The sequence below is a fragment of the Protopterus annectens genome, chromosome 7.part0, assembly GCF_019279795.1.
Source record: "Protopterus annectens isolate FY-2018-M chromosome 7.part0, PAN1.0, whole genome shotgun sequence".
Classification (NCBI taxonomy): Eukaryota; Metazoa; Chordata; order Ceratodontiformes; family Protopteridae; genus Protopterus; species Protopterus annectens.
The window spans coordinates 1,833,470,220-1,833,490,347 of NC_056739.1; positions in this window are offsets into that span (position 1 = coordinate 1,833,470,220).

Below are 20,128 nucleotides of genomic sequence, written 5' to 3' on the forward strand. Positions count from 1 at the left end.
AATTATGTTTTATTATGTACTACACAGTAAACATATTTTTAACAATTTCTGTTTTTATGTAAGGCCATTTATTAGAATAGGAGATGCTGATATCTATTAGTGAAGAATTATATCTTGCAAGGAGATGGAATGCTTTCCAGATACCAATAATTAGTTTAATTATTCATTTTAAGTATATTTTTAAAGGCAAAACATTTTATTATTAATTTTAGTGCATATTATTGGTTAGCAGTAACCATGCGACTTTCATTTGCAGTATTTAAGTTGGAAGTTTTCTTATTCTGTTATAATGTTTGGGTTAATAAAATTCTTCTCTTTGTGTTTTATTCTTACCATCTTGTCGATTATATAAAAGTATCTATAACTATAGATCACACTAGCAAACATTTCTCCAGAAAACAAAATTGTTGTTGATAATGTATACCATAATCTATGATATTTTTACAGTGATGCAAGACCTCTCCACACCCACACCCCAATGTCTGTAAATATACAGCCACTGGGAATTTGGAAAAACATTCTTGCCCCCACTGTCCCATGTTCTTACTGAATTAAGTTCATATTCTTTGAACAAGTGTGGTGTTTGTTAAAATGTCTTCTGTTTTGCTCATTTGCACTCCAGTCACTGTGTATCCCTATAAAATAATACATAATTGAAATTGTAGCAACTGTATAGAAATGATGAGTCAACATTTGGCATCTGCTCAAGGAAAACATAAAAAGATAATAGTATTTGTATGCCTAATAGCTAAAACTTAAGCTGATCACTAAGAAAAACCAAAAAAAAAAAAAAGGAAGGTGCCTACATAACTGAGTACAGTAGGAAGTAAGTGTTAATCAATACATGCACACAGGCTATGCAATAAATTATTCATATTTAATGCTGCTAGCAACAGTATCTGATGCAAGTTCAAAGTAAATGCAGTATACAAAACAGGATTCAAAGAAAACAGTAAGGGTATCCATTTAGAACATTTACATTAAGGAAAAATAAAAGTGGGAAACATAAAATTTGTTTTTAGACTATGTATCTGCAGTATAATAAGTCTGAGAAATTACGTATCCTGAGCATTGAGATGGGTTACAAGCCAAAACAAATCCAAAATAGTTTACAGAACCACCATTTAAGACAATCGGGGAGACTATATGCAAAACTATATTAAGCAGTTTCCCTCATGATCTTCTTTCACTAATACTTTATATAATGGATATTTGATGGATTCTTCAACTTTTAGAAGTGCCACATAAAGAAAATAAGTATTTGAAGATATAAAGAGTGAACACTTGTGATTCTGTTTTTAGAAACCTCAGTTTGAGAGAACTATGCAGAATTCAGCAAATGTCATCAGTCTTAGATTATGGAATTTATTCCAAATGGACCTTGATGATGCTTGGATTGTAAAAGGCGAAAGTGCTAAATCTCTGGTGATTTTATCACATTAAAGTGAACATTTCTTGTGTAAGAACACGTTGGTTTGTTTGTTTGTTTATTTTTTTTATTCCAAATGTCCTTTCATTATGAAGTTAGGATAACAATATGGATGATGACCTGAAGATTCAGTTAAACCTTAGTAAGAATAAAACATCTTCCTTATGAAGGATAGCCTTTGGCATATTACAGATGATTGTTATCCATTTTCTATGCTATTTTACTTATGTCAGAACTATTTTCTTTGCTCAGCATACTAGTGAGACACATACAAATTCTTCTAAGCAAGCCACAAATGTGTTACCAGCCACATTTTGTTGTATTGATACAGTTGTAATACACTTTTTATATAACTATGGCAAAAATGCATAGGAAACATTAGAGTTTTATTAATGCAACGTTTGGATAATCCTCTTGGAAATGCCACTGCTGTACTTAATTTATGACCTTTTATTTCTGATTAAGTAATTAACTGAAAATTAATACTGAAAGCAGATATTACCTGCATATGGATTTGTCACAACACATTAGAAGTGTAAGTATTTTTAATTCAGAATTTTGTAAGGGTCTAACAACATTGAGTATATTTATTGGTAATTAATAACAGGTGCGAACAACTACCTTCTGCTGAAAAGTATCTATCATTAAGTGTTAAACAAATAAGAAATAGGTCACAGGGAGAATATCAGATTATTTTCTTGGCATATATATTAAATAAATGCATTCTAAAAAACGAAAGGTATAGTTCTGAAAACAAAACAGCAAATAAAACTGATTCATTCCCTTAGAAGAATGTCTTACTTTCCTTAATTATTTTTTCATATGGTGTACTACTGTTTTTGCCTGCATTACTATATAATAAAAATATAATTATTCAGTGCATTACAAACCCCATTAAACCTTGCTCTTTATTGCAAAACTCCAACATGCAATGGATAAAAATGATTGAAGAAGGTGTGGAGCTAATCACAGGAAGCTTGCAGCTGAGCACAAACTGTTTACACCTTGCACCACTTGTTAGCCAATACATAAATCAGAAAAAAAGATTACTGGCACATACATGCCCAAACAGGCCAGCTCTTTCTCTGATTAGTCTCCATCCTGACATCACTGCAATGTGTGGTTGCTCGTAAATGCCTCATTTACTGAGGAGCAGCTGCCCTAAATCACTTCATGACTTAGCACAGCTTGTAAAAAGACTCTAATTAATTCCTCTCAAGGACTAGGACTACAGTCCAACTCTTCATACTCTATGAAAGCTTATATTTCTACAGCAGCATTTTGACTTTGACCTACCCTTTGTCAAGCTACATAACTGAGTTTCTAAAAACAACCTTGTAAAACAGAGATTGTCTTACTCATGACTTTGAATTCATCCATGCAATTTGCTATATACTTTTTACAGTTGGCACAAGATGATAATGCAATTTTCGATCTGTATGAAATTTTAAAGATACAAATAAAAAATGTTAAAAATTAACCCAAATGAAGCATGATTAGTAACTTCACATATATAAAGAAGACTAGGTGTCATATAAATTATTTTTGCAAGGCAGTTCAAGTTCCCCTGCCCTCACATCCATACCATGGCAGTCAGTGACTACACTACCATTTACTTGCATCTTCCAAGTCCAAGGTCTTATTTGGTTTCCAGAAAACCAACCACATTTAACTTTACACATTTTATAATAAACAAGAAATAATAGTGTATTATTAATAACAAATTTTCTTTAATGCTTTTTGCCTCATTTTAAAACTTGCTCTTTTTGTGTATGTGTGCATATGCTCGAGTGTGTGTGTGTGTGTGTGTGTGTGTGTGTGTGTGTGTGTGTGTGTGTGTGTGTGTGTGTTCATGTGTTTGGAGGTTTTTAGCATTCAAACAAAAGAAATAGCAACATCTCGCTTTTATCACATTTGGTAAACAAAGCAAACTGATTTTCTATAATTCAGCACTGCTTTGAATTGCCACATTATATATTATTGCAGAGTGATTTATTATCAGGTTACTTAATGTCAACCTCTTAAGTTGCAGTATAATTATAAAGTATCTTGTAGTTCATAAAAAAATATAAACTAGAAATAACAGTAACATAAGCAGCATAACCAATACATGAGGCAAGCAATGATTCAAATAAAGAGTTCTTGGATGAAAAATAACATGTTAGAACGTAATGCCTGTTTCCTGTAGTAGCAGAAAAACTGTGTTGTATGAGTATTGCATGTAAGAATACAACAGGCTAGATAGGACCTCAGATTTATGGTATATTACTGAGCTTCAGTTACACTGTGTTTGCATATATAAAAAAGCTCCTGCCACTGATGCATTTCGTATGAGGCCACAACGTATATGGATATTCTGTAAAAGGTGCAGCTTGCATGGGATGACTAACCAGGAGCTCTTACTTTGGCACAGGAGTAACAAAGCTGGTCTGTATTGGCTCATATGGACTTCATCCTGCTAGACAAATGAAAGTCTCAATGAATTTGAAAGAATGTTCTGACTAATCCCCTGTATGCCAGCAACAATAATATTTTGTTATCCTAGAGAGTATATCATACATTTCTCACAGTCATTTACTGCCAGGCTTCTGGATGCAGTCCTGAAATGGCTACAAGGGAGACCACATGATATCTACTGGTTGCATCTCTCTACTCTACTAACCCCAACAAACAAGAAATGATTTACTATTATGTTATTTATTTATTTATTTATTTACTGGCATTTATTTTCCCTGAAAGTCCGACTGGGCAATGAAAATGCTCATTTTCAATGGAAGCCCAGAAAAAAAGTTTCAAAGCATATTACAGAAAAACAAAAACTTCTCCAAAGCCAACTACAGCCTAATGTGTAAGGGCATTAATAGCTTCATAGCCCCTGTCCTCACTGATGGCATGAATACCTATACTGAAATTTACACCAATGGCTTGCATAAGCATCTATACAAATGTACTGACTCAGCCATCCCTGATAGGATCAAAACAAGATCCTCAAGAAAGAACAAGCCTGCCTGATGGACATCTACCCTTAATAGGTTTTACAATAAGAGAAATAAATTGTTGTCCAAGAGCAGGAAGGAATGGTCTCTGAATTGGAAGCATTCCCTTCTCAGCTTAAACAAGCAAACAAGTAACCTCATAAGGCATTCTAAATCTAACTATGAATCCAAATTAGCCTCCTTCACTAAGCGTAACATAAGACCTTCTTTAGCTACATCAGAAACCTTAAAGGAAAAACCCACATCTGTGCAGAACTGGTTGTTAATGGCACCACATATACTGAACCCACAGAAATAGCCAACCTCCTAGCTGACAGGTTCAGTGAAGACTTCTCCCCTGTTTCCCTGCCACATATTCCCCCAAAGCATCCCTACCACCTACTTTCCACCTAGTGTCTCCAAGGTGCAGGTCATAAACACTCTCTCTCCAAGGCCAAAAAAACACCATCTATGGGACCTGATAATATCCCAGGCTGCGTTTTAAATGGATTAAAACAGAAATTAGCTGCACCACTGGGTACTCTTTTTAACCACAGTCTAAGCACTGGTTTTGTATCTGCTGAATGGAAAATGGCAGCTGTCATCCCATTACATAAAGGAGGCACCTCCACAGACCCTGCAAACTATAGACCTATAAGCCTGACCGGCCTGATCTAAATGGCTATGGAAGGAATAATCATTGACTTTATCAACAAAAATATAGGAGACCTCCAAATGCTCGACCCAACCCAGTTTGGCTTTGTTAAAGGGAGAGCCTGCCTCTTGAATTTAGTAGACTTCTTTGAGACAGTCACCAAAACCCTGAACAAAGGCAAATATATGCATACAACCTACCTGGACCTGACCTAGGCCTTTGACACTACTCCCCACTCAGGCATCATTGATAAATACACCCAGTTGGAGAATGACTTGTATGTTGTCAGGGGGGTTGCAAACTGGCTCACCAGTAGAATGCACACATCCAAAATAGGTGACCCTACCTCCACCAGCAGACCCTGTCACCAGTGGTGTTCCACAGGGATCTTTGCTGGGGTCCATATTGTTTGGAATCTACTTTTCAGATGTATAAGCTAAAACAAAGTGGGTGCAGTCATCAAGTCCCCAAATGATGTCAACATCCTACAAGATGGACTTACACAGGCAAAAGACTGGTGTCAAAGTCATGGGCTAAATCTCAGTGCAAAGAAATGCATTATCACTGTCTTTTGCAAGGGCAATGTCCCTGCAGATTACTGCATTAATAGCAAGTCCCTAAGCACTCAATGAGTGGTGAGAGATTTGGGCACACAAATTTACAGCATCCTTTCTTTTGACCACCATGCCTCCACAGTGGTAAGAAAGGCTTTCTACATTGCCCAACTCATAAGAAAAGACATTGCATCCAGAACAAAAGAGGTTATAATCTCCATATACTTCTCACTCATCAAGCCAACAATAGGGTATAATGCTACTTTTGGTATGTACATTACCAGGCACCTGGAGCAACTGGAAAGACCTCAAAGGTTTCTTACAAAGAAAATTCAGGGTCTTCAGCATATGTCATATGTTGACAGACTGAAATCACTGTCACTATACTCTCTGTCTTACAGACTACTCAGAGGTGACTTGCATATAAAGCAGTGTCAGATCCTGCTCTGATGGAAAAGCTGCACATTCGTAAATCAAATGGTATAAGATGCACTTACTCTAGGGAACTCAACCTAGTATATGACATCAACAGGACTTGCTGGACTGACAGATATATCTCACAGAGGTTACTTCTCCTCTAGAACAAACTTCCAATTCAGGTGAAGCAGAGCCCCTCACTGACCCTATTTAAGTGTAAGTTGGATGACTGGATGGGCATTTGGCTAGGCTTGTAAGTGCCCTAGGGTCATTAGTCTAGTAACCTCCTACGATCTTATGTTTATGTAAAAAAAAATATTCACAGTAAACAAGCAAAGAAAAAAGACAATATAATTTAATAGAAAATGTTATACTAACTACATAAAGAAAAAAAGATTCATTTTATAACCTTTTTTTAAGCAAAAAGTAAAAAGGGTACAAGATCGAAAGGAGGGGGGTTGCAGTATGAGTAGTGTGGGCGATGTAAGGCACATTTGCAAGGGCAACAAGTATAGTGAAGGCTTTGGTGGAAGGGATTTGGTTTAGTGCAGGTGAGTGGGTTAGTTGAGAGACTTCAGTTGATAAGATACGTATAGGTGAAGAGAGGAGTTAAAAGTAGCATTTGTTAGTCTGGTGGCATATTTGAGAGTTATTAAGATGATTGTTTAGATTTTGTTTGAATGGTTTAGATTTGTTTGTTTAGTGAAGTGAGGAGGACAGTGAGTTCACAATTTGTTCACATGGTTGCTGTAGAGATAATTACCATTTAAATTGTGAGAGCTCCAGTGCATTGAGGGATAACGCCCTGTCTATGGCCCAGAGTTTGATTATCTGCTCAGGTGACTGACAGAGCAGCGGGGGAAGGGATGGGTGTATCTATCCAGGGGGTTGAGTGGTGTGTGGACAGCTCTCTATGACAAACCTCCGTGGAGGCAGAGGATGAAGTTCGAAGAGTGGCGTAATCAAAGCATAGAAGGGGGCTGGAAGGTATTTAGCTGTGATATAATGTGCTAATGGAGGAGCAAGAATTGGGGAGCTCGATTTCTGTGGGCTGATTTTAAGCTGGTTAAATTTAAAATGTTTAAAAAACTAGTTTCCAGAGATTGGTGCAAGGTCTATGTCATAGCTGTTAGATTTGTGACAACTTTAGCTATTTTGTTGAATGACTGCTATATTTTAGATAGTTATATAGTTTGTAGGTCAGTGAAGATAGTGGAGGCATATGTCATTCAGGGGAGAGACAGGAAGTGGCTGGACATCTTTGGGCATGTCCAAACAAGACGTTTTTGGCTTGATATAACATACAAAGCTTTTGATTATTTTTTTTAATTTGCTTGGTTATATTTGGATGTGCAGGTTGAATTTTGGGTGTTCATCAACTGTAACCCCAAGTGGTTTAGTGCAGTGCATGAGTTCAGTTACGATTTGAGGGAAAGAGGATTTGTTAGGGTGAAAACTGTTTCAGATAAAAAAATAATATTAATTTGATTTTGCTGGTTTTCAAGTCTTGTTGGAAGTTGTTTAATCAGGTTTCAACAGGTATTTAGGCTATCTGTACAGCAACTTGGAGTTTAGATATATTTGTGGCTGAACAACTGATTGTAGAGTCATGAACTTATTGGATGAGTAAGGATTTTTAAACTGCTGATGGTAAGCCATTGGTGAAATATTAAAGAACAGTGAGACAAGGAGAGATCCACGAGGGACACCTACTGGGATAAGCATGAAAGCGAAGAAGGCTTGTTGCCAGTTCATGTTTTGGATCCAGTGGATAAAGTAAAATTTGAGCCATTAGGTAGCTTTATTTGAGAGACCTATATAAGTGAGTCTGCTTAATAGTTTTGAGTATGAGACTGTTTTGAATGCTAATGATAGATCTAATAAGATTGTGGTCACCATGAGATTATCATGTCTGTGTTTTGGAATAATATTGAGAAATTAGAGTAGAGCACCATCTCTGCTATGAGATGCATAGAATCCATGCTGGAAGGGCAAGAGGCAACTGGTGTTGAGGAATGTTAGAAGTTGTAAGTGGGTACATTTCTGGAGTACATTTTTTATATCTATTTATTGATTTTATAAAACATAACAAAAGAACTTTCAATACAATTCATCATCCTTTAGAAATCACAAATTGACAAATGAATAGTAAAATAATATTCCATTTCAATTTTAGGGATCACCTGAAGCTTACTACTAATTCTCATTAACTTTAGGTATTTTCCCGGCTATTTTATTAAATGACATGTACTTATCAGACTCCAAGTGGATGACATGATAATACAGAGAAGGCTGGATATCCTATGTATCCAAGACATGAGATGGAAGGCCAGTGCAGCAAAGCCACTTGGCTTGGGATCCACACTCTACTACTCAGGTGGGGGAGAGGCTAGAAATGGTGTAGGAATTGTGGTGAGAGAGAGGCTTCAGAAGGCAGTGAGGGATATCATCAGAATTAATGACAGACTCATGGCAATCAGACTCCAGTGCAGTGGTGGCTGGTGACTTCAAATCAAAGGGGAGAGGGGGCTGCAGGAGACAGCTGAATGGTTGGGGCCAATGGGGAGGGGTGTGGCCAACTAGAAAGGGGCAGATCTATGCTCAAAACCACAAAAACTGGGACTTTAATCAAATACGCTGCCCTGGGTGCCAAACCATCATTATGAGAGTCCAAGCATGACAAAATGAAGTGGAGAAGAAAAAAAAATATTTCAATGCATTGGGTGCATGACAGCTTACTTAATATCTAGATGGAAACAAAAAAGTTGCGAGACATGAAAAAATAAATCACTTTTTAAATACATTACTGGAATGCCAGTCAAAATCAAGTATAAAAAAAACAAGCAGCACTCAACTCAAACCACTTCTCCTTGCACTGCAGTTCTAATTATAAATTACATTCAGCTTTATAAAACTACCAAGTAACATGCTGAAAGTAGAAATCTCTGTGATACCCCCACTTGTAAAAAATCTTCTTATCCAAAAAAAACCTGCAGCCTGACAACAACTATCTACTTGTTTCATGGGGAAAACATGATCAAAGTAAAAAAATGAACAGCAAACAAGAAACAAGCTCAAGATAAATTGCTTAAAGGATTACTGCACAGGTTATGGCCCAGATATGATAGATTGGAATTCTGTTTAGTTTATGGGTAAAGCCTGCAAAGATGACTGCAAGTCTCCGACAAATGTAATGAGCTTCTGAAAATACTGCAGTCCTGTCCTTTATTACAAATGATGTCATATGCATTTCAATACCTAAGGCTTATACGTTATCTTGTTATGTAAATATTCTCTGCATGGCAACAACAAAAAGGTTTTCAATGTTGATAATTCTTTAACAGTATGCTTATTAAAAATTACTTGCATCTTACAATCTCAGACAAGCTTACCTGATGGTCATTAAAGCATTGCTACTTAACCACAGAGCAACAGGCACTACAACAACATGCAATTTCTGAATAATACGCATAAATCCACAGTATAAAAATATGTCAGAAAACCAGAACATTCTGCAAAATCAAGGACAGATGAAAAGCCACTGTAGTACTTGTGTCTGCCTTGGATGGGGGGATACTACCTAAGCACCATGTTCAATCATAGCCTCACATGAGGCTTTGTGCCCACTGAATGGCACACAGCAACAGCTATCCCACTCCACAAAGGGGGAGCCATCACTGATCCGGGGAACTATTGCCCTATTAGCCTGATGAGCCTGGTCTGCAAAGCCATGGAATGTATCATCATGGAACTCATAAACAAAGACATTGGTAACCTCCAAACTTGGGACCCCACCCAGTTTGGGCTTGTGAAAGGCAGATCATGCCTCCTGAACCTGATCGACTTCTTTGTGGCAGTCACTAAAGCCATAGACGAGGGTAAAGTGGTTCACACAGCCTATCTTGACCTCGCCAAGGCTTTCAACACCATCCCTCATTTTGGAATTATAGCTAAACTCACTAAACTAGGTATAAATCCCTACGTCGCAAGATGGGTTGCCAACTGGCTCACTGACAGAACCCACACTGTAAAAGTTGCAGACTCCAAATCTGACTTCAAACTAGTGATAAGTGGAGTACCACAGGATTCAGTCCTGGGTCCTCTCCTGTTTGGTATCTACTTCTCTGAAGTACAAGCTAACATAGAAGGCCTCTGGCTAATGAAGTTCACAGATGACTGCAAACTAAGAGCCATAGTTGAGTCCCCCAAATGATGTGGACATCCTACAGAAGGGCCTCGCTGAGTCAGATGCCTGCTATCAGAGCCATGGCCTCAAGCTCAATACCAAAAAGTGCATTGTCATCCCCTTTGGTAAAAACTCTGTACCCATGAGCTACCACATAGGCAGCAGTCTACTTAACACCAAATGTGTGATAAGAGAACTTGGGACCCAGGTGGACAGTAGTCTCTCCTTTGATAATCACATTACTACAGAAGTCAGGAAGTCCTCTGTAGCATATCACCTACTCCAAGGAGATCTCTGCTAACATATAAGGCTATGTTAAACCCAGAGCTGCTGGACATGCTACACCTAAATAAATCTCAGTCCCTCCAAACTACATGCTCTAGGGACCTAAACCTTGTCACCACAATAAACAGGACATGCTGGAGGGATAGAATCCTGTCCCAGAGACTTCCCATATTCTGGAACAAGCTACCTATCTATGTCAAGCAAAGTTCCTCATTAGCACTCTTCAAGAAAAATCTTGATGAGTGGATGGGAAATAGGAAATACACCCCAGGGATCGCTTCTGTGGCTCTGCTCAATAGTGGCACAGGATAATAACTTTCTTGGGTGTCATAAGCCAGGGAACCTTGTTGGCTAGGCTTACTTAGGCCCTTGGGACGATAGCCTAGTACCTACCTATGAACCTATGAACCTATGAACTCAGCACACTTATACTGCATAACTGCTCCTTGCCTTGCTTGGACACATCCAGAATCACTACATGGGGTTGTGGGGTACAACAAGTATATCACAATTTGAAATGTCTCTGGCTGATGGTGATGGCCCTGACACATTTGTCATACCTCTCAACCTCAGAGGAAGAAATCTGGAAAAAGCCATGAATAGAAATGGGACAAAGACCCAACAATAAGGACAATTTTTAAATATTGCTCTTATAAACTTAGAAAGATAATAGAATAGTAGGTATGGCATTAGTATAAATTTTCTGATGGGTATGAAATCTGAAACTCAAATGTCTGTCATTATTTTCTAACTTCAATCTTTAATGATTTGCCACTAATTTGCCAGAAAACCACAATTTTATGAAAAACGGACCAAAATCATGATGCAAAAATATAAAATAGCCACACAATACAGCTGGGAACCTATCAAAAAAGGGACACTTTTTTAATATTAGTACTGTTATTTGAGGAGCTGACAAAATAAGAGAATCTACATGCATTTCTGAAATAAAGGTAATCTGTAACTCTGATCATTACAATTATTTATTAATTGTAAACCCTCCACGTTTCTTCTAAAATTGCCATTTTGCGGAGGGATTATTAGGGGGAGAGCAACATTTTGAGCCAAAATCAGGGACAGTTGAGAGGTTTGGATATACCTAATTCTATAAAGCAATTTATTTGCACGTACCTCTCAATCTCTTAAGGCAGGAAATCTGGACATGGCCAAACATATTCTGGGAACAAACAAACAGTACTAAAATTTGCACTTGTATAAACTTAGACAGTTGTTAGAATAACAGGTCTTGCTTTAGCATGCATTTTTCTGAAGTGTATGAAGTCTGAAACTTGAATTTCTGTCATTATTTAGTGAATTCATTCCTAAATGATTTGCCAGAAAACTACAAATTTTATGAGGAACAAAACTAAAAAGCAAAAACCTATTCATTCTGCGAAAATCTGGACAGTTGAGAGGTAAAGTTCAGCAGGCAGAATTGTGAGGCAGAAATTCTACATAAACGACTTAGCTCCCTAGGTGTGGACAATAAGTGCCCCCCCCAAAAAAAAAAACGAAGATCTAAGAGAAGTGATTGCTTCAATCTGGCTTCATCACTTTCAGCAGCATTCAGACTCAATCAGTGAAAATATTCAGTAACAAAAAAAGTTTGTGCTTATAGACAATTGATTTAACTGATTCCTAATCAAACACATCTAACCAAGAACTGGTGTGGAGAGTACCTGAGCTGATGGGATAATCAATAAACAGCTTGTTGATTTATTAAATTATATTCCTTGTATACAACAGTACAGTTGTTAGAGAGCATTTTAAATGTATTCTTTTGAACATTTTTCCAGTAAACAATGAAACAAAATACATGCACCAATAATGACAAAACTGTCCAATTTAGAACATTTCTATCATAAAAGTCTACTCAAAGTTCTACAGTCTGCCAGTATCAGTAAATATGCACAATCTCTGTAGAAGTAAACATCTTTTAAATAATTCCACATTAAAGAGATCTGTAACTAATGAAGAGGTTACTGTTAGCAAACAACTTTATATTGCATTGTTTCATCTACAAATAAAGTGCCTATTGCCATTGAGGAATAAATTGCCTATGTTACATTAAAAAAATGATAAGCTAGTAATATTGCAATAGGGAATGGATGGCAAACTGATAACAAGTTCATAGTCACTAGGTATCTCCGCCAAAGAGGACATTCTCAGGACTGCAGCACCCACCCCCTTTAAAACTACAACACAGTACAGTATCAGCAATGCATCAACATACTGTGGAAGTAGAATCAAAACCAAGTATTCAACCTGTTATGCTATTAACAATGCAAGCTGACTCAGCATAAGCAGCACTAAACTTCTCTTCCCCTGAAGCTCTCAGTTCCTTGTAAAATCCACTCACCACTCTACTGTATCTCTCAACTTTGCAGCACAAGAAATCTGGAAAAAGCCGGGGGGGGGGGGGTTGGGGCTGCAGTCCTGCAGTCCAATAGCACAAGCCACCCCTGCTCCAGTGTAATGATAGGGCAGTATTCAAAATCTCAGCCTATGCCCCATAACAGGGTTGTGATAGTGAGGAAAAGAGTACATTCAGACAGCAGTTGCAGGACCTGCGAGATAAAGCAGGACAATATGAATTGGTGTTGATAATGGGTGATTTGAATGCACATAACGGGACAGACAGAAAAATATATGAGGACTGCCTGGGTCCACATGGGTGGGGCAACAGGAATAAAGAAGGAGAAACCAATCTAGACTTCTCTCAGGCAAATGGCTTGATAGTAGCCAACACATGGTTCAGAAACATAAGACAGTCACAATATCACATACATGAAATTCAGGTAGACTTCCTCCTATTAAGGAAAATGCACTGGGGTAGAATCCATGGTTGCAAAGTCATCCCCAGTGAAACAGTTGGCCCACAGCATAAACCATTAGTTTCCTCAATCAGCTGCAAGCAGTGGTCAGAGAAGGCTCTAAGATCAACAGAGACCAGGCTGAAGACCTGGAAGTTGAATGGAGAGAAAGTACAGCAGTTCAAGGAATTACTCAGGGCTCTAGCACCCCAAAAAGAGGAGGAAATAGGTGGAGTACAGGCAGTATAGTATATAGTATAGGCAGTACACTAAACACCGAAAATTTGATAAGAGACTTAGGGACACAGGTGGACAGTGGTCTCACCTTCGATAACCACATCGCCACAACAGTCAGGAAATCCTTCTATGTGGCACACCTCATCACTAAGGGCTTTTCATCCAGAAAAAAGGAGGTCATTGGCCCACTGTACTCATCCCTCATTAGACCCATTATAGAATACAATGCCCCATTTGGTATGTACCTCTCAAGACATCTGCAACAACTGGAAAGGCCACAGAAATACCTCACTAAAAGAATTACAGGCCTAAAGCAGATGCCCTACGCTGACCGCCTTAAAAAGCTCCAGCTATACTCTGTCGCATATCGTCTACTCAGAGGCGATCTTTGCTTAACATACAAGGCCATGTCAAACCCAGAGCTGTTGGACATGCTACACTTAAAGAGATCCCAATCCCTCAGAGCCACATGCTCCAGGGATCTCAACCTTGTCATCACAATAAAAAAAACATGCTGGAGGGATAGGTTCCTGACCCAGAGACTCCCCAGACTCTGGAATAGATTGCCCATACATGTCAAGCAGAGTGCCTCTTTGGTCCTCTTCAAAGGGAACCTTGACGATTGGATGGGAGAAAAGAAATTCACCCCGGGGATCACGTCAGTCGCCCTGCTAGACAGGGGTCCAGGGAAGTAAATAGTGTGGGAAGAAATAGCCAGGGAATTGTTATGGCTAGGCTTGTATAGGCCCTAGGGCTAATAGCCTAGTACCAACCTATGAACCTATGAACCTATGAACCTATGAGTTGAAGAAGAGTGGCAGCCCCTTAAAACAGCATGTGTTACGACTACAGAAAAGATATGTGGCCAAGCCAGGTATGGAAATAAGGTACATTAGGAAAGCTGGTGGTGGAATGCAGAAGTCCAGGAAGTCATCAAAAGAAAGAACAAGTGCAGGAAAAAGTGGGAGATATAAAAAGCTGACCAGGCTAGGAAGGACTACTGGTTGGCTAACAAAGAAGCTAAGAAAGAAGTTGCAATAGCAAAGAATAGGGCATCAGAGGCACTCTACGAACTTCTGGAAAGTGACTCAGTAAGAGGCACAAAGAAACTATATCAGGTTGCAAGACAAAGACAGAAAGATAAAGAAGGTATTCAGACACCCTTCATAAGGGATGCCAGCAACAACCTGCTCACCAGCCCAGAGGACATCAAAGGCAGATGGAAGGAGTATTTCCAGCAGCTTCTGAATGAAGAAAACCCCACAGAAGCTGTACTGCCCCAGAAATAGCCTACGATGAGAGGAGAAGAAGAGGAGCCCACCCTAGAAGAAGTAAGAACAGCACTAAGGAAGATGAAGTCAGGGAAAGCAGCAGGCTCAGATGAGGTCACAGCAGATATGATAAAGATGCTGGGTGAGATAGGGGAGAAATAGCTCTTGAGGGTACTAATAGCAATGTTGAGAGAAAAGTGTATCCCAGATGACTGGAGAATAAGCATAGTCATGCCAGTGTACAAGAACAAAGATGACATCCACAACTGTTGGCAGTACAGAGGCATCAAACTCCTACCATATAGCATGAAAGGTCTGTAGGGGTTGATTGATAAATGGATACACAGAGTAGTAGAATGTAAGATGGGAGATAAGCAGTTTAGATTCCGATCAGGATACAGCACAATTGAACAGATGTTTGCAATGAGGCAGATACTTGAGAAGAAGCTAGAGATGAGGAGAGAGTCCAACTGGGCATTCCTAGACTCAGAGAAAGTATATGACAAGTTCCCAAGAAAGCTGATCTGGGCAGTACTGCAGTGGTTTGAAGTCCCAGAAACACTGGTAGAATTAGTGCAGGCTATGTACAAAGACCCAGTGACTCAAGTATGAACAGTGTTTGGCCTCACAGAGGGGTTCCTAGTGGGAGTGGGTTCAGCTCTGAGCCTACTGCTGTTCATACTGGTGATGGACTACATTAGCCAACAGGTTGGAGGGGACAGATCAACAAAGCTGCTGTATGCAGATGATGTGGCAGTACAGGCAGACTCTGAGCTAGAACTTCAGCAAAGGCTAGGAGAATTAAATGCAAATCTGAAGGCACATGGGATGAGACTAAGCACAGATAAGACAGTGGTAATTGCAGCAAATTGGGGAAAGTAGAAGAAGCTGAGAATAGGGATATAAGGAAAAATAGTGGAACAGGTAAACAGCTTCAAGTATCTGGGAGGGGTGGTTGAAGAGAAGGGTAGTCTGAATGAAGAGGTTAAAGCTTGAATCAGAGGGGCTGCAGCCAACTGGCATAGAGTATCAGGTGTAGTCTATGACAGAAGAATGCCAAAAAAGCTGAAAGGTAAGGTTACAAGACAGTGGTGCGACCAGTACTAATGTATGGTAAAGAAACCTAGGCAGTAAAGGCAGAACAGTTGAAGAAGCTAGAGGTGATGTAAATGAAGTGCCTGAGGAAGGTGGTAGGATGCACACTGTGGGACGGATGAAGAAATGAGGACATAAGGGCAAAAGCCAAAGTGGCTCCAATTGCAGAAACAATGAAACAGAACAGATTATGGTGGTTTGGGCACATGTGTAGAAAAGCAGAAGTCAATCTGGTGAGGAAGGTTTTGGATAGACAGGAAGTAGGTAAGAGGAAGCAAGGACATCCAACAAAAGGTGGATGGAGTGTGTAAAAGATGATTTGCGACAGTCAGGCATGAGTATTGAAGAAGGCAGGATTGTGGCACTGAATCAAGAGAGTTGCCGACAGTTAACACAATATCCTCACCCCACGTAGAAAACAAAATGGGCAAAAGGGGACTGATGATGATGATTATCAGACTTCAAGAGCAAAAAAGAATTCAACTAAAGTTATAATATGAATTTAAAAATAATTCTCTTACCAAAGAGCATATATTATACAGTGTATGACATTTATAAAGTATTAGAAACAAAACTTAAGAATATTGACATTTATAAAGTATTAGAAACAAAACTTAAGAATATAACAATGCTGAGATTACCATACAACTATAATTTTCACATGATGGATTGTGAAAGAAATAAGCCTATAATATTGCCATGCAAGCAGGCTATTGTGTACTACATAGTCATAAGGGATGGCATCTCTTCTTAATACAGACATTTGTGCCGGGTTAACTTACTGTATGAAAGTGGAAATAAAAGTTAAAATGGGGGGGTAAAACTTAAATAAAAGCATTCATAAACATGGGTTAATTTGTTTTTACTTACTGCTACCAACCTTTTCATCCTGTATATTTCCTTCATTAAACTGAGGCATTCTGATATTTTGGGTAGGTCTGATGATTTGCAATGTCTAGTTATGGACTTCTTAGCCATAAGAATCATCAAATAAAGAATATTCTATGGCATTTGTTGGTCTGGTAAAGCCCAGTTGTGTCTTTCAGCTTTTTCCAGTTAGGGATCGCCACAGCGGAACTCCGGTCCGCTAATGATTGGCAGTAGATTTTTACATACCGAGCTGCCGGCCCTGATGCACAACCTTCAACGAAGGTACTCCCATTCACGCATGTCTCCACATAGAAGACGCTTTAGCTGAGAATCGAACAGGACAACATCTTACTGTGAGGCGGCAATGCTACCACAGCACCACCACCGCAGCTGGTCTGGTAAAGCCCAGTACAATATTAAATGATGCATCCTAACTTCTGAGGTTGAAAACCATTGTTCTATTCCCTCCCAAAACTGCAGTACTTGTTTAGCCCCCTCAAGGTTAATAGACAGATGAAAATAAGCAGAAACTAGAGTTAGTACTCTCCCATCCATGCTATGTTTCCATCCAGCCACCTCTACCACTTTCAAAGAAATGAGATCTAAGACTTGAAAATATGTAGTATTTTTCTTTTGCTGAGGAGTGAGGTAAGGAGGCTCTTATGGTGTAACCCCATCAAGAAGTTAGTTTCATATGCTCAGTGTCTAACAGTTGAGTTTCCTGACACAGTAAGATATTTGGGGAGTATGTTTTAACCCTCATATCTATTCTTGCCCTTTTGAGAGGAGAATTAATTCCATGAATATTTATACTAAGTAACTTCACCATATATACCCAGAAACTAGAATATTCATATTCCTGTCATTGAGCCTAATGTGTCACCCAATAATATCTATAATGTGCCTAAATCTAAAAAATATAGTCCAAGGGTGAGCTCCAGTGAAATCATTTAAAAAAGACAAAATAACTGACAATCTGCTAACAACTATTTGTAGTAGATGAACAGAGACCATGACAATTCAACAACTGTAACTACTACACATAAACCTGCAGTCTGTTGCTGAACAACTATGTACATCACATTTAGTGACTCTCATGGTCAAGGGGTAGCTGTCACCCCAGACATCATGAGTTCACTTCATCTTGCGGAGAAGTCAAGTAATGGAGTATAACTTTTGGTGAAGTTCAGAATACCCAGTTACTTCATCCTTAGGTAGCACAGCACTGTTGAATGTTATAAAAGTCAATTGAAGGTATTTAATAGTATAGACTTTAATTTTAAACAAAATACTGGTAAGCTAACACTTCTAATATATGATTTAAATAAATATGCATCTCTCTTTTCTGTTCTGTATCGCCACTCAATTGTATTAGCCAGTTCCTGAAATCCAGGTTATTGTTACAGGTATCTGAGCCCTATTGTGCTCTTCAGTATGTGGTATCAGTCTTTTGGGATCAGGAAGAAAAATATTTATTCATTCAGCTATTCTTTCCTATTTGGCAAAGGTGGCAGACCAATCCATGTTAGCTGGTAATACAAAAGCCATATTATCCTGAAGGTATGCTGTAGCTTTGCCCATGGTCTAGAATATGTGAATGCCATCTGTAAGGGTCACCAGTTGTCTGGCTGGATAGAGTATTGTGGCTTTAACCTCTTTTTTCTTTTAGATAATGGAGCAGAGGGACCTGTTTTCCTTTTATTTTGAACAGACTTGGAGTAGTCATTTTGAAATATTTTTTTCTGACCCAGATAAATAACCTCTTTTTTAACCCATGCTGTGTGAAGTACCTTCTCCTTCTGTTTAAAGGACACAAATCTGACAATTGCTAGTCTGGGAGAGCACTAGGCAGGTGCATTAGTGCTAGAGATCTGTACACAATTTCAAGAATTAGCTTTGAGGTTGTGTCTAATTCCAGGGTTGAAGGAATCAACACCTGTATAAATTGTAGCATATCTGATCACTGTGCACTCTTCTGCAAGTCAATAATCCTTATATTATTACATCTAGAGTGACTGTCTTGGTCCTCCAGAAGATCAAGTAGCATTTGTGTAAACTGAAGTAGAAACTCAATGTGATGTTTTGCTTCACTTATGCTGGCTTTGTGGTCTTGAGCTATCTGTTCAGTTTTAATGGTATGCTACATTATGGCAAGATTAAATATTCTGATCTTTCAAGTTAAGAGATTGTTGGAAGTTACACATTGATAGCTGTAACTGGTTAATTAATATAGCCAAGATTACTTTTTCAAATGGGGATTTTCCTGTGATGCTTGCTCTGGTGAGCTGGATAGCTCTTGCAATAGAGGTTGTGTTCCAAGTGTGCAGCCAACATACCAGCAGATTCCCCTTCAGGTATAGTGTGAAATCAATGAGTATCTAAATTAACCTTTGCTTTTTTTGTGGCAACATAAACACAGAGGTGAGCAGAGGCTTCTGTGCAGTAGCAGACATTTGTACTTAGATTTTTGCAGATATGTTGTATAATTAACTAGTTTGTGGATCTAGAGCTCTTGTTTATCATGCATACATCTCTAATCTGGAATCGGAAGTCCTCATTAAGTACTTTCGACAGTGGTGTCAGTGTGGCAATAGATCTGAAATTAGTTACATAAATAGATGTTTCACCTTTGTGGACTGATAGGATATGTAACTGTTTCCAGACTCAGGGGAATTGGTATTCAGTAGTTAATCTATTCAATGGAATTGAGACTGGGTAGGCTATGACATCTGTGTCTAATTTTAGATATTTTGGGGGAGATTGTCAGAGACAATTGTGGTTGGTTTTAATTTCTATAGGAGTAACTTAAAACTAGATGTGGAGGCTGGCTCAATATTGAAAAGATTTGGGGAATCTTGGAGTTGCAGGCCATACTTAGAACTTAATTAGAATGAGGTTATAAAAAAGTGTGTAACAGTACTGATAAAGTGAGAATTAAAAGCACAGGGATTGTTAAAATCAGAAGGGTTTGGTTGGGAGGATTTCCCAGGTTTGAAGAGATGGGAGAGAGTGAGCAAAATTGTGTGGATGGATTTTGTGCAGTTGTCCTGCTGGGTGATGTAGCATTTTTTTGTCTATGTTAACAGTTGTCTGTTATACTGAAACGTTAGCTGGATTTTGCACTTTGCGAAATGTACAAAGCTTTATCTTATCATTTAATTAATAATTAACAGTTGTCTGTTATACTGAAAAGTTAGCTGGATTTTGCACTTTGCGAAATGTACAAAGCTTTATCTTATCATTTAATTAATTAATTATCATTTAATTAATAATCCTATCTCACACTATCCCTACTCTACTACCTTCATATTTTAATTCCTAAAAACCTGCTACTTACCTTT